The following is a 16587-nucleotide window of genomic DNA, read 5'->3' as shown; positions in this document are numbered from 1 at the left end:
TCTACTCTTTCACTTTCATCAAGAAGCTTTTTAGTTCCTCTTCACTTTCTGCTGTAAGGGTCGTATCATCTGCATATCTGAGGTTATTGATATTTCTCCTGGCAATCTTGATTCCAGCTTGTGCTTCTTCCAGCCCAGCATTTCTCATGATGTACTCTGCATAGAAGTTAAATAAGCAGGGTGACCATATACAGCCTTGACGTACTCCTTTTCCTATTTGGAACCAGTCTGTTGTTCCATGTCCAGTTCTAACTGTTGCTTCCTAACCTGCATATAGGTTTCTCAAGAGGCAGGTCTGTGGTCTGGTATTCCCATCTCTTTCAGACACCACTAATGGAAAACAATATCAAGTCTAAAAAAATGACAAAAATTATTTACAGGAGATCTTTATTATCATCACTACAAACTCTAGATGAGTAGAATTCTGAACAGTCTTCAAGTATTTTTCTGACCTCAGCTGCCATCCAAAGAATAATTCCTACTCCAGTCACATTCTGATTGCAGTTTACCTTGAACAATGTTGGGCAGGTTTAAGTAGAAGAAAATCTGTGACCAATGGTTAAATCACTAGTCAAATTTTAATAATCTTTAAATGAGAGTTGGTCTTACTTTTTAGCTCACAACTAAAAAAGACATTTTCTCACTGGAACAACTACTTATGAATTACCAACACTCTGTGTCCTTATATATATCATTTTCCTTTTCAATCCTTTTTGCTTTTTAAATTCTTTATGAGTTCTCTTATCTCTCACACTGGTCAAAATTTTGATTTCTCCTTCATGCTCAGTTCAGTTCAGCCACTCAGTCATGTCCAACTGTTTGTGACCCCATGAATCACAGCACGCCAGGCTTCCCTGTCCATCACCAACTCCCAGAGTTCACCCAGACTCACGTCCATCGAGTCAGTGATGCCATCCAGCCATCTCATCCTCTGTCGTCTCCTTCTCCTCCTGCCCCCAATCCCAGCACCAGAGTCTTTTCCAATGAGTCAACTCTTTGCATGAGGTGGCCAAAGTACTGGAGTTTCAGCTTCAGCATCATTCCCTCCAAAGAAATCCCAGGGCTGATCTCCTTCAGAATGGACTGGTTGGATCTCCTTGCAGTCCAAGGGACTCTCAACAGTCTTCTCTAACACTACAGCTCAGTATACTCAATTTCATTGTTTCTTTTTTTTTTAATTTAAAAATCTTTAATTCTTACATGCGTTCCCAAACATGAACCCCCCTCCCACCTCCCTCCCTATAACATCTCTCTGGGTCATCCCCATGCACCAGCCCCAAGCATGCTGTATCCTGCGTCAGACATAGACTGGCGATTCAATTCTTACATGATAGTATACATGTTAGAATGCCATTCTCGCAAATCATCCCACCCTCTCCCTCTCCCTCTGAGTCCAAAAGTCCATTATACACATCTGTGTCTTGTCTTTTTTCCTGTCTTGCATACAGGGTCGTCATTGCCATCTTCCTAAATTCCATATATATGTGTTAGTATACTGTATTGGTGTTTTTCTTTCTGGCTTACTTCACTCTGTATAATCGGCTCCAGTTTCATCCATCTCATCAGAACTGATTCAAATGAATTCTTTTTAACGGCTGAGTAATACTCCATTGTGTATATGTACCACAGCTTTCTTATCCATTCATCTGCTGATGGACATCTAGGTTGTTTCCATGTCCTGGCTATTATAAACAGTGCTGCGATGAACATTGGGGTACATGTGTCTCTTTCCATTCTGGTTTCCTTGGTGTGTATGCCCAGCAGTGGGATTTCTGGGTCATAAGGTAGTTCTATTTGCAATTTTTTAAGGAATCTCCACACTGTTCTCCATAGTGGCTGTACTAGTTTGCATTCTCACCAACAGTGTAGGAGGGTTCCCTTTGTTTCTATATCTGCTTCCTTGTCTTTTCTTGATAGGGCTTCTATCTTTCCTTCCTCATCTTTCTCTGGGTTTTTACTGCTCTCTCTGTCTCTAATTTACATTGATACACAGGGCTTGTATAAGGTAAAATAAAATTAATAACATATCTTGATTGTAACAATAAGAAATTGAATTTCATTTTTTTATTTAATGCATTTTTAAAATGTAAATAGTTGCTTTTCATATGTAGTTGTCCCAATGGCCAGTAGCTCTTGATAAGGGAAAAAATAAAAAGGTTCTTATTCCTCCTTAGAAAACAACTACTCCTTGTAAGTGGTTTCAAAAGTGTTGGTTTGTATATTGTTAACTTATTTAACAGAGAAGGGGAGTTTAAGAGAAACTTTAAAACTAAAGTGATGGGAATTAATGCCAATGAAATATCAACAGAAATAGAAAAGGAAATTCTAATAGTTTAATTATAGTCAATGGAAAATTGATTTTCAAAATCTGAGTTCTCATACAGTCTTAAAGCAGATACATAAAGAATCTTGCAACATTTCAAGTATAAACATTTGCTAGTGGACAATTTAATATCACTCAAAAATATGGTCATGATGATTCTAAAGAAGCTACACTTTCATCAGGCAAAATTGCTTATTGTGTTTCTTTTGCATCTCTGAGAATAATTCACTCAGTTCTAGCCTTCACTCTTATGTTCCCCTAAACCCTGGTCTCTCCTCTTCTCCAAACCCCATATCCCCTAAATACACCAAGGCCTTTTCTATTACTTCCAAATTCCTCTCTCTTTTAATATAGCACATTAAAATAACCATTCTCTGAAGACTCAGAAAGCAATCCATAAAGACAGATTTGGAATGTTATTCAGATTTAAGGATTTCACCACTTAGGTTTAAATAGGGGAAATGTACAATACTATATTCTCACCTTCCACAGGAATCTCAAACAAAAGAAATCTAGTTAAAAATATTCTTGAACTAAATTCTACCATCTTGCCACCACAAACCTCCTATATCTACCATAATCCATCTGTGAGAAAAGAGAAAGCCAGTTATGTTATTGTTTCTTATACTGAGGTCCATATATACATTTGTTTTCTTAGGAGTCTGGAAAAAAAAAATGTGTTTTTTTTTTAAAGGAATCTTTATGGAGAGGGATTGTGGTAGGTTGAATTATTTGCCCACTCACAGATTTCACATTTTAACCATATAACTTTTAGTTTCTCTCTCACATACACAGACATAGTGTATTTCCTGTACTCCTGACTTTTGGCTTAGCTATATGACTTACTTTACCTTTGGAATACTAGCAGAGGCAATGCAAGAAGTCATCTAAAAGGTACCTGTGCTTCCCCCATACAGATGCTGCCCTCTCAGTGTGGACTTCAGAAAGAACACACATGGAGCATATGCATATTGAAGCCAGGTTAGTACACTTGAAGTCTTTTAGCCCAGCAGAGTCTAGCTCAGCCAGGCCCTAGTCAACCGCCAAAAATGGGAGCAAGCTCCCCTGAGACCCTGAAGATGGATGGAAAAAAAAGCACTTGTTATTTTGTATGCTATTGAGATTCTGTGTTGAGATTTTTTTGTTAATAACTGACTTACCCTATGCAAGAGTAAAAGAAGTTCTAGAATTTTAAGATCATCACAGTAACTATAAAGTGATAAAGGTACTAATTTATGTTAGAGGCTAAAAAGGCAAATATATGTGTCTCGATTTTTAAGTAATTACTCTAATGTTAATAAAAGGGTAAACATGATAAATTGATGGATTGGGATAAAATAACAATGCATGATTAGTCAGAAAAATAAAAGTGAGAGAAAAAGAATAAAGAACAGGTGGGAAATAGAAGACAATGGGTATAAACCCTTAAGTGTAAACAAACTACTTCAATTAAAATACTAATATTGTTTGACAAGTTAAAAAGTTAAACTCAGAGTCCTTACTGAAAACTCAGCTTTAGTAAGAACACAGAAAGAAAACTCAATTATAATAAGAATATATAAAAATTAGATGTAAAATGATGGAAAAAAGATTTATCATGTTCAACTGATTGAAGGCAAGCTATTGATGATACATTAATATCATATAGAAGAAATTTTAAGAAAATAAGTATTAGCACAACTAGGGAGAAATTAATAAAGGTAAAGGAGCTAATCACCCAGGAATATATAACTATTCTGAATTTATATCCCTCCAATAACATCTCATCTTCTCACAATTCATAAAGAAATTGACAAAGCTAGATAGAAAAATCCATAGTTATAGCGAAAGATAATCATATTTACAATGGCAAAATAAGCACCCCAAAATTTATCTATAGAAATATAGATCTATAAAATCTATAAAAATCTAGATCTGAAAAACATGATTAATAACTTTAATCTAATTTACATGTATAGATCACTGAATCCAAGAGAGTATATATTCTTTTCAAGTGAATAGCAATAGAAATGAATATATACAATAAGAAATGAAAATCACAATCCAACTTTTTAATAACATAGAGGCAAAAATCCTAAATAAAAAATCCTAAATCAAATCCAGTGATATATAAGAACATAATGTATCACAACCAATTAGATTTCAGGCATATAAAAAATAAAATGTACTACACTAGGTAAATGAATAGCATAAGGGAAAACAGTTGAGATGGTAGAAAAGAAAAACCCTAAGCTCATGAGCACACAGAAATCACAACAATCTGCAGAACAACCATCATTGAAAAAGTCTGAAACCTATCAGAAAAGATCTTCTACAACTAGAGACACAAAGAAGAAATGAAAACAAGACTGGTATGGATGCAAGAGTTGGACTGTGAAGAAAGCTGAGCACTGAAGAATTGATGCTTTTGAACTGCAGTGTTGGAGAAGATTCTTGAGAGTCCCTTGGACTGCAAGGAGATCCAACCAGTCCATTCTAAAGGAGATCAGCCCTGGGTGTTCTTTGGAAGGAATGATGCTAAAGTTGAAACTCCAGTACTTTGGCCACCTCATGTGAAGAGTTGACTTATTGGAAAAGACTCTGATGCTAGAAGGGATTTGAGGCAGGAGGAAAAGGGGACGAACGAGGATGAGATGGCTGGATGGCATCACTGACTCGATGGACGTTAGTTTGAGTAAACTCTGGGAGATGGTGATGGACAGGGAGGCTTGGCATGCTACGATTCATGGGGTCTCAAAGAGTCGGACATGACTGAGTGACTGAACTGAACTGAACTGAGGAAGAGTGGACTCACCATATAGTCAGATCCCATAATTCTCAGATGCACAATCCACAAATTGGAGAATAATTATATTACAGAGGTTCTCCTGCCACAGTAAGAACTTTGAGCCCCATGTCAGGACCCCAGTCTGCAGGTCCAGCACTGGGAATAGAAGCCCCCAGACCATTTCACTTTAAGGCCAGTGGGGCTTGATTGCAGGAGCCCCACAGGACTGGGGGAAATAGAGATTGCCCTCAAAGGCACACACAAAATCTTATTCACACCAGAGCTAAGGGTGGTGTTTTAGTTGCTAAGTCGTGTCTGACTCTTACAACCCCATGGACTGTAGCCTGCAGGCTTCTCTGTCCATGGGATATTCCAGGCAAGAATACTGCAGTGGGTTGTGATTTCCTTCTCCAGAGAATCTTCCCAACCCAGGGATCAAACCTAGGTCTCCTGCATTATGGGCAGATTCTTTACCAACTGAGCTACAAGGGAAGCTGAGCCACCTGGGAAGCCCCAGGACAAAGAGGAAAAGCAGTAATTTCATAACAGACTAGGCCAGACCTTCCTGCTCATCTTGGAAGGTCTCTTGGGGAGGCAGGGAGCAGCTGTGGCTCTCTCTGGGGACAAAGATGCTGGTGGTGAACATATCTGGGAATATTCATCTGCATCTCTCGTGGGGGCTGATATCATGCTTGGATCATTAGCCCCAAGACTTGGCCCCATCCAACAGCCTCTAGGCTCCAGTGCTGGAATGCCTCAGGCTAAAGAACTGAGTGGGAATACATGCGGACCTATCAGCAGATAGACTGCCCAATGATTTCCTAAGCCCACAGCTCCCACTAGATACATCCCTAGAAATGGCCCTGTCTGCCAGAGGGCCGACACCTATCTCCATCCACTAGTGGGCAGGCACCAGTCTCTCCTGCCAGAAAGCCTGCAGAAACCTCTAGACCAACTTTGTCCAAGACAGGACAGACACCAGAGGCAAGAAAACAGTGTTCCCACAATCTATATACAGAATTCACAAATGCAGGTTAGATACTACTCTGGGACTAGCTGGCCTTGGCACTTGGATGACAATAAAAGAGTGCACTGTTGGAATACATAGGACATCTCTTACAGAGGGCTACTTCTCCAGGAGAAAACGTAACTAATCTACCACATACTTAAAAATAGCAATTTAGACAAAACAAGATGAGAGAGGAATATATTACACAAGAAGGAACAAGATAAAACCCCAGAAGAACTGGCAATAGGAGACAAGAAATCTACCTGAGAAAGAGTTTAGAGTAATGATAAAAAGATGATCAAAGAACTTGGGGTAAGAATGGAGGCACGGGGCAATTTTTACATAATTTGTTGTAATTTTTTAACAAAGAATTAGAAAATATGGAAAACAAACAAACATAATTGATGACTATAACTGAAATGAAAAATACACTAGAAGACACCAATAGTGGACATTATTAGCTTTAGTCATAATAACAACCATACATCACCTTTAGAGTGATATATAATTTGTGACATTTCCATGTCATGAGTATAAACATATACTGATATACTTAGCAACATAAATTAATCTTATAAACACAAACCAGACACAAATTCCATTCACAGAAATTGCATTCACAGAAAGTTTTAAAATAGGCAAATTAGTCAATGGTAATTAGGAGAATAGTGACAAAGAAAGCCCGCGGGCACTCACTTATGTCCTATTTCTTGATATATGGTAGTAACAAGATATTTTTATGAAAAATTGTATGCAAAACATACAATTTACCCTTTTGCAGTAATACTATAATTAAATAAAATGTTTATTTAAAAATTAAGAATATTAAATAGAAACCTATAAATTACTGACTTTGAGACACAATAAATTGCATATCAAGAAACCACTCACCTTCACTTCTGCCCATACCAACTGACCAGACACAGTGTAACAAATCTAGAAGGGTTGCAGGAAGGGGGACCCTTTCCAGGGCCCAAAACTGGGCTCTTGTCTAACACTCGGAAATGAATTGTCCGGGGAGATACATGTGCTGACAAAGCAAGAGATTTTATTGGGAAAGGGCACCCAGGTGGAGAGAAGTAGGGTAAGGGAACCCAGGAGAACAGCTCTGCCATGTGGCTTGCAGTCTCAGGTTTTATGGCGATGGGGTTAGTTTCTGGGTTGTCTTTAGCCAATCATTCTGACTCAGAAGGTTTCTATATGCTGGGATAAATGCATCCCATGAATTAGCACATAAATTCCTCAAACTAGCTATGAATAAATATAATTATCTTAATTTTAGAGATGGACAAACTGTGGTTTAAAGCAACTACATAATTTACTCAAGGTTACAAAGCCCCAGGCATGTCAAAACAATACAATTGTCTTTGCTTAATGTTCAATCTCTTGATCCTCACAGATTCTTTTTCTATGAGAGCACTTGACCTGGAGTAAATAGGGAAGTAAAGTATTACAAAAGATAAGAGTTCCTAGTCCTGGTAAGAGACTGGGGGAAGGGGAAAGGGATGCTTTTGCATTAATTGCATCTTGAGTCCAGGGGTAAAGATGACCAGGTATGAACCGGAGACTCCATCTGGGTCCTTCTATTTATTTGCCCCCTGAGTTTTCCAAGTGGATGAACATCAGAGTCACATTTTGTCCTTCTGAATAACTAAACCATATTTAAGATATACTTCAGTTCTAACACTATGGTTCTTCCATTCTTAGAAATGTCATAAGTGTGAGAGGCACTAAAACATTTTTCCTAAGCAAGAGAGTAAACAAATACTGCTATGAGAGTGTTGAATTCAATATTTTCTGAAGTTTCTCCCTGTGGTGAAGAAATGATGTGCTGTGAATAGCGAAATAGTTTCAGGGATGCACATCTTAAATGCTGTCTCAATCTCAAGATTCAAGGATTTACACATGCTGATTCATAGAGGCCCTTCCTAGAGACTTTGTAAAAGTAGCATAGATTTGGAATACATACTAATGGCAATATTATGGAATAAGATGGGTACAAAATGGACTGCCATCCCTTCTTCGATAGAGTAAATCAGTAAATCTTTAATATCACAAGGGATGTTATAATTCCCCCAAATACCATCTCACTGTAGGCCAAAATCTAATTTCCTTCCTATTTTCAAATTATAGACACTGATGAAATAAAATGAGCAAGAGAGTACATGAGATATTTTACTTAGAATAGAAGAGAACTAAAATAGTATCAATAATCTTACACTACAAAAGTTCTTTAACAGTGTGGAAGTGGTTTGCTAAGAAAGAGAATGTCATTTAGAACCAATTCGTATTTGACACCATTCTGGGAACTCCTGCAAAGAAACAAATGCCTTTGGGAAAAAAGGTTGGACTGAAGAACAGAGATTGAAATGAATAGGATTTAGCACAATTTTGAAGGTAGAAAAAAAAAAGGAACTATCCAATCCTGACAAAATATATGAGAGTCTACAATTAATTTTTGGCATTTTCAAATTCATACTGTGATAGTAACTATGGTGCTTGATATTTAAAATGATAATTTTAAGTTCTTAAAAAGTAGATAATGCTAACACTTTTGCTGTTTATTTCACAGAACTGAAAAGCCAAACTAAAACAGGTGTGGAATTCACCTTGTTAAAACTGAAGCTGAATTTGAGATATTAAAAGAAGTTGCAGAGTTTATTAAAAATAAAAAAAATCAGGTGTTGAAATATGTCCCAATGAGAAATAAGGCCATAGTCCAAACATGTTGTTGAGAAGTTAAAAAAAAAAAAGTAAAGTAATTCTGTGAAGATACTGAATGTTTCCCATATATTACTCTGATATTGTGGTATTATAATTAGATAACATTTTTACTTAATGGAAAAAATTAATTCTAAGAAATAAAACAGCTTCTTATAGATTCTTTATAAACAGTATCTATCTCATCAGATTGATAAGGTTAAAAAGAAAATTTATACAAAGTGTTTAACACCTTGCAAGGCATACAGTTAGGCACTAAATAAACCTTAAATTCATTATTATGATCTTATTTGTTTCATCACAGCATGGATTTAAGAATAAATAAGCAAAGAAGTATATATTTAAATCTTTAAAATATGAATGCAATTTTATTATGGAAATTATGTTTTATTTGATAGAGTTAAATATCATAGAGTAAATTCAGACTCTATGAAGCAATGTTTTTAAAGAACAGGTGTCATTATTACTGAAGGAATATATTTATTGAGAAACTACTATGTGCAGTATTTTTTGCCAGATGCTGCTTTAACAACTCAAACTTTAGACTCTGAAAGTCACTGCTATTTAGAATGTCACTTAACTCAGAATTTTATTGAGGTCTTCCATGAAAACATGTTTCTTCAATATTTTTTTAACCACCAGCACCATCACCCTTCATGATGACTGAATTTAGGAAGGAAATTCTCATTTTAAACAGTGTGTTTTTACAGCAACTTATCAAACAGTGGCCTTTAGTGGTTGTTCTGTGACAGTCATTCTATTAAAATCTTGATGTAAACAAGAGGAAAAGGTGAACTAGAAGTGCAGATATTTGCACAGCATTACTGTCAGGTAAAAATTTTTTTAAGATAGGTTTTATGAACCCATTACTTGCAGTCAAGGCTTTTGACTGCAGCATCTGAAATCATTTAAGGAGACAAAATGTTTTGTCAAAACATACTGCTGGGAGTCAGTGTGTAGCTTCTTTTTATGTAATTCAATTTAGTCCTGTTGTTTGCATGAAAGAGAAATTCTAGCTGGGCAGCCATAGTGAGCCAGTAAAAGTGACAATATGGTGCACATCAGAGGCAATTAAAATTAAATGCTTTTAGTCTTACATTTTATTTCTTAATAAATGGGTAATTGTGTGTACCTGGTGACAGGACAAATTAAGTAGATACCAGGCATCTTTGCTAGCTCTGTCCATCAAACATAAATTTATTTTTGAATTCTGTATCAGATGAAGGAGAACCCTAAGCAAGTATTCTTTCCAAAAATATGTCTGAAAACCGGGGCCCCCATGCAATCAGTGGGAGTTATTTTGACATAGGTAGGATCTAGTTTAGAAACAACAAACAATGGGATAAGATAAATGAAGAAAGATATATTTAGAGCTCAGTCTGATACTAGTGGAAATGTTAAATTATGGTAGGTATATAATCAGTACAAAAGTGAGTTTATTAGAGGTAATTCAGGAGGTTTTGCAGAGACTAGATCATGCTAAAGAGAATACAGAGTCACTGATGAAAGCGGAGAAGAAAAATCAAATTTGCATATTAGAAACATTAGTTTAGCAACAACTCAAAGTATTAAAGCAAAATATAATCAACAGCAATAATTCAGCTGTCATTCATCATAATTGTAGGACTAAGGCCTGGACTAAGTAAGTAGAAAGTAGGGACAGAGAAGAAGGTAGAAAAGAGATATATCGAGAAGAGACGTTCTGCTGACAGAACTGACTGCACCAGTGGAAGCTGACATCAGAGTCTCACTGGTGGTGGCCGCTGGAAGCTGACATCAGAGTCTCACTGGTGGTGGCCGCTGGAAGCTGACATCAGAGTCTCACTGGTGGTGGCCGCTGGAAGCTGACATCAGAGAGTCTCACTGGTGGTGGCCGCTGGAAGCTGACATCAGAGTCTCACTGGTGGTGGCTGCTGGAAGCTGACATCAGAGAGTCTCACTGGTGGTGGCTGCTGGAAGCTGACATCAGAGTCTCACTGGTGGTGGCCACTGGAAGCTGACACCAGAGTCTCACTGGTGGTGGCCGCTGGAAGCTGACATCAGAGAGTCTCACTGGTGGTGGCCGCTGGAAGCTGACATCAGAGAGTCTCACTGGTGGTGGCCACTGGAAGCTGACATCAGAGTCTCACTGGTGGTGGCTGCTGGAAGCTGACATCAGAGTCTCACTGGTGGTGGCCACTGGAAGCTGACACCAGAGTCTCACTGGTGGTGGCCGCTGGAAGCTGACATCAGAGAGTCTCACTGGTGGCGGCCGCTGGAAGCTGACATCAGAGTCTCACTGGTGGTGGCCGCTGGAAGCTGACATCAGAGTCTCACTGGTGGTGGCCGCTGGAAGCTGACATCAGAGAGTTTCACTGGTGGTGGCTGCTGTTGGGCGTTTGGGTGATCAAGTGGGTGATGGCATTCTTGACTACAATTGTGTGAATAATGGTAATAACAACTAACCCTGAGAGCTTAGACATTCATCATCTCTTTGATTTTTATAATATCTAAACAAAGCAGGCACAATTACTATCTGTCTTACTGTAAAAAAAAAAAAAAAAAAAAAAAAAAAACCATGAGGCTTAGACTGGTTTACTAACTTGCCCAGAATCTCTCAGATAGTACGTGATAGAAGCTATACTCGAACCCAGAAAAGACTGACTCAAAAGTAAGTTATTCTAGGTATTATTATATATCAAAGAAAATGAGCAGGGTTTATTTTTGACACACTGAGTTTGAGATGCCTGTTGCGATATTTTGTAGGCAGGTGAATAGAAATGTTAGGGGAAGCACACTGATTGAAACCGCCCACCCTGGCCAGGCACCACAGTAATCATTTGCATGAGTTGTTTTATGACAGGAGATCCTGATAAGGAATACGAAACTAATAAGCCACCATCAACCGGAAGAGTTCGGGAAAGGTCTAAAGGAGACACCTCATGTCTGTCCACTTCCCAGAATCCCTCTCACTAGCATCCATCTTGGTTGAGCAATGCGTGTGCCTCCAGGAATTAGTGGTGGCGTGTGCCACCACTCTGAATTAGAATGATTGGCCAAAGACCACCTGGAAACTAATCCCATCACCATAAAACCCGAGACTGTGAGCCACGTGGCAGAGCAGTTCTGGGTTCCCTTACCCTACTGCTCTCCGCCCTTTCCCAATAAAATCTCTTGCTTTGTCAGCACCTGTGTCTCCTCGGACAATTCATTTCCGAGTGTTAGACAAGAGCCCGGTTTTGGGCCCTGGAAAGGGTCCGCCTTCTTACAACAGAAAAGTCTGGAGTTCTCAGCATGTGACTGACAGCTGAAGCTATAGAGTGTATATACAAGACACAGAGAAGAGAACGCAGACAGAAGTCAACTGTTTTATATTTAAATGGCAGGGAGAAGATAATGAGCACCTAAAGGAGTCTGAGAGACTAAAAGAAGGAGAAGCAAAGAGAGTCTTGGTGATCAATGCTACTTTATACTGTGCTCATGTTCATGCACGTCTGCCTGCTAAGTCGCTTCAGTCCTGTCCAACTCTTTGTGACTCTATGGGCTGTAGCCCACTAGGCTCCTCTGTCCATGGGATTCTCTGGGTTTCCAGTATTCTCCAGGAATACTGGAGTTCCAGGGGATCTTCCCAACACAGGGATCGAACCTGTATCTCCTGTGGCTCCAGCACTACAGGCGGATTCTTTACCTCTGAGCTGTTGGAAAAGTCCCATTCACATCCATACATGTTTGCAAATCTTGCCAGTTGTTTAAGACGTAAGGAAAATGTTACCTCCTTCAAGAGGTCCTTTCTGGATATTCCTCTTCATAATTAATCTTTTTCCTGAACTCTTTATACTAATTTTCATAATTTTTACCACTTTCTGTCCTTGCAATGTATTGATATATACATTATTTCCATCCATCTATAGTTTTACTTAAGACGTTAATCTTTTTCAGCTTGCATCCCCACATAATATATTTAGGTGGTCAGTGGCAATTAGTTGAGGGTATGGATTAATGGATACTCTTGTCAAAATGTTAATAAAATTATAGGCATCAAGGAATCTATTGGAAGAACAGAATAACAACGAGCAGACATGATGTTAATCCCAATGATGAAACACAAATGCATATGCCACAAATCACTAAAAAGTTCCTATCACTGCATTTCACACATGATATTACTGGACTCACACATGATATTATTATTACAGAAAAAAACTTAAGCCATCAAAGTGCAGGAATGGTGCAAATGTAACAGCATACTCAAAAAGTCAGTCAACCAGACAGAGAGGGGAAATCCTTGGAGTCTTTAATACCACGAGTGATACAGTAAGTTGAGACCTTAAAAGGTAGTCGGTAACTTACAATTTTGAAAAATCTTATATTTCTTACTTTAGATTTCAATTTTGTCATTTGCCAGTTGTGTGACCTTGGTCAAATTATTTAATATGCTGAAGGGTACCTACTCTTTAAAATTAGGAAAATAAATGATAACTTATACAAATGTTAGGCTTCAGTATATATCAAACACTTAGCATAATGGGGCTCATTCAACAAATCATTCAACTATTTACTGTTGTTGTTGCTGCTGTGGTTGTTGCTAATAAATGTTCAGGGAGATGCAATTAGAACAAATCCAAATATTTCCTACTTTACCCAGAAGATTATAGACTACTGTAATCCATTATCACTAAGATGTGGTGTTAAACAAAGGAAACAGAAAGACTTTAGAAGAGATGTGACAGACACCATAATCCAGAGATGAAGTTAAGTGCATACCCAGGGAGGATGTCATGCCCTCCTGGGAATACTGGACATTTCCAATTAATACCAACAAGAAGGGAATAGCAGAGGATAAGATGGTTAGATGGCATCACCAACTCAAGGACATGAATTTGAGCAATCTCCAGGAGATAACAAACGACAGAGAAGCCTGGCAGTCCATGGGGTCGCAGAGAGCTGGACATGACTTAGCAACTGAACAATAACCACCACAGAATGCTGGACTAGTAGACCATGTGGTCAACTCTTCCTAATAAATATTTAAGTAAGGGCTATGCTATTTGTTTAACTGTATTTCTAAAATACCAATGTAAGTAAAAAATTTTGTGAAAAAATAAAGAATAAATTCTTCTGTATAGAAGAACTGCAAATAATTGGGATACTCTGTCCTTAGAAGGTAGAACATAATTGCTCCTCTCAATAAGTACAGGCCGTACAAGTAATTTTCCAAAGAGAACAGTGTGAGAATGAAGGGGAAAAAAGGAGTAGGTTTACAGTGACAAAACCTGACAAATACTACCTCAGCCAGGTGACCAAGGGTAACATCAATGCTGGGAGCTCACATATACCTTTGATATACATGAAGATAATTTTACTTTATCTCAGTGGTCTTCTCCCCCAGAACTCAGAGACCCAGTCTAATCATGATAAAATATCAGAAAAATCTCAACTGAGGGGCATGCTATAAAACTACCTGATCAATAATCCTCAAAATTGTCAGGGTCATTAAAAACAAGGAATGTTTGAGAGACTGTCACAACCCAGTGGAGCCTACAGAGATGTGAGAACTAAATGTAATGTGGTGTCCTAGATGGGATCGTGAAAGAGAAAAAGGACATTACGGGGAAACTGAGGAAATCTGAATGAAGTGTGAACTTTTCAAATACTAAAAACACTGAGCATCAGTATTGGCTCATTCACTGTGACAAATGTTACCATACTTATGTAAGATGTCAATAACAGGGAAAATGCAGTGTGGGGTCTATAAGAACACTCTGTACTCCTTCATAATAATTTTGTATATATTAAACTGTTCTAAAAGAATCTCTGTAGAAAGTATGGACTTTGGTTAACAATAATGTATCAATATTGGTTTATTAATTCTAACAAATACAGCATACTAATATAAGATGTTGGTAACATAGGAAACAGCATGTAGGTCACATAGGAGCTTTCTGTACCATCTTGCAACTTTTCTGTAAATCTAAAACCATCTGAAGATAAAGTTTTACTTTTTAAAATAAAAGTGTAATAACAGTTTAATTAAGATGTTTTATTTTTCACTTTTCTCAACTGTTATTTCGAGAGGTATATTCTACTCAGATATATCAGATTTTATCACCATATATCTTTACAATTTTTTGAAAGGTGGAGAAAATTCCCAAAATTCTACAGTTCACATGCATATTTAATAAAATATTTTTATTCCTTGCTGTATAAATCTATAAAACAGGATAGTCAATTTAAGTAGATCACCACAGCTGATTTGAAACAGGAACACAAGACTTAAAAAAAGATAATATTTCCACACAATTACAGAAAGGTCACTTTCTCATTCACAATTTCTAGGTTCAACTAGACTGTCTATGTCGTATATCATAACACTGAGATGTGTAAGTGAGGATTTCTGTTTAGGATGCCAGAAACTGAAGAAATACCAAAGTCACTTATCCCTTTTTGTCTTTTCTCCCACTTGCATGTTTATTATTGTACTTTTTAAATGGTTTAGCCTTGACATGAGAATCCAGAGGGTTTTGTTTTTTTTTTAAATGGTGTCTCTAAGCATCAGATGTGAAGCATGTATGTCTGCTTTGGACAAGAATTTCATAACTCCATATCACAAGCTGCCAATATAACCTTGGCATTGAAACTCATCAGACTATAGTCTCTGTGTGTTCCATACCACAGAGAAGTACTTAGTATCTAAAAGAATGTAAATAAAAAGAAAAAACAGTACTAAAGAAAAAAAATATTTCTATAACAACTATAGCTAACTATGTCAGTTAGTGAGATTAAAAAAAATTCTTTTCAATGAAATGTTATTTTTCTCTGTTTTACTGAGTGTACCAAATGTCCAAAAAATTAAATCAGAATAAATGTTGTTTTCAGTAGCCATTACTACTTTTATGGGAGCCTGACAAAATGATTATTTTTGCATGGCATCTTTCTCAGTTCAAGGATTGATCTCTAAGGAAAGGTATCAGGCAAAGATAGACAATGGATGGATGGATAGATAGATGATAGAAGATTCAGTTCAGTTGCTCACTTGTGTCGGACTCTTTGTGACCCCATGGGCTGTAGCAGACCATGCCTCCCTGTCTATCACTAACTCCTCAGTTTACTCAAACTCATGCCCATTGAGTCAGTGATGCCATCCAACCATCTCATCCTCTGTTGTCCCCTTCTTCTCCTGCATTCAATCTTTCCCAGCATCAAGGTCTTTTCAAATGAATCAGTTATTCACATCATGTGGCCAAAGTTTTGGAGTTTCAGCTTCAGTACATATATATTACACATATAACACAAACACTTGAATACAGAAATAGTATATTCTGTACACATTTGTAGCTTGCTTTCGGAATATCTGGGCCTCCCTGCTAACTCAGATGGTAAAGAATCTGCTTGCAAAGCAGGACACCCAAGTTCAGTCCCTGGGTAGGGAAGATACTTTGGAGCAGGGAATGGCAATCTGCTCCAGTACTCTCGCCAGGAGAATTCCATGGACAGAGGAGGCTGGTGGGCTACAGTCCATGGTGCTTGCGAAGAGTCAGGCACGACGGAGAGACTAACATTTTTACTTCTTTCAGAATATCTATATTCTGCTTCATCAGAACCCCATTTAGGGTCTCTGTGGTTTCAAGGACACATAGGTGATCTAACTTAAGCCAAGCAGAGCATTTTATCACTGTGACCACAGTAACTGACTCGGGGCAGTCAGCAACTTAAACTGGCTCATTCATGAAGACAATCAGGACTTTTCTAAGAAATACTGAGACCAACACACTCTTTTCCTTGCTGAAT

At 37.8% G+C, this 16587-nt stretch overlaps 1 long non-coding RNA gene across 1 annotated transcript in view; it reads left to right on the top strand.

Annotated features, from left to right (window-relative positions):
• LOC138432789 (uncharacterized) overlaps positions 1-16587 on the top strand; it is a 92696-nt gene that overhangs the window by 40662 nt on the left and 35447 nt on the right. The window contains exon 2 of the long non-coding RNA XR_011253982.1: positions 3241-3304. This is a non-coding gene — a long non-coding RNA (uncharacterized lncRNA). The remainder of the gene's footprint in view (positions 1-3240; positions 3305-16587) is intronic.

Source organism: Ovis canadensis, chromosome 2, assembly GCF_042477335.2.
Source record: "Ovis canadensis isolate MfBH-ARS-UI-01 breed Bighorn chromosome 2, ARS-UI_OviCan_v2, whole genome shotgun sequence".
NCBI classification, from domain to species: Eukaryota; Metazoa; Chordata; class Mammalia; order Artiodactyla; family Bovidae; genus Ovis; species Ovis canadensis.
The sequence above is the reverse complement of the archived record's forward strand: the minus strand, read 5'-3'. Positions and strand labels throughout refer to the sequence as shown.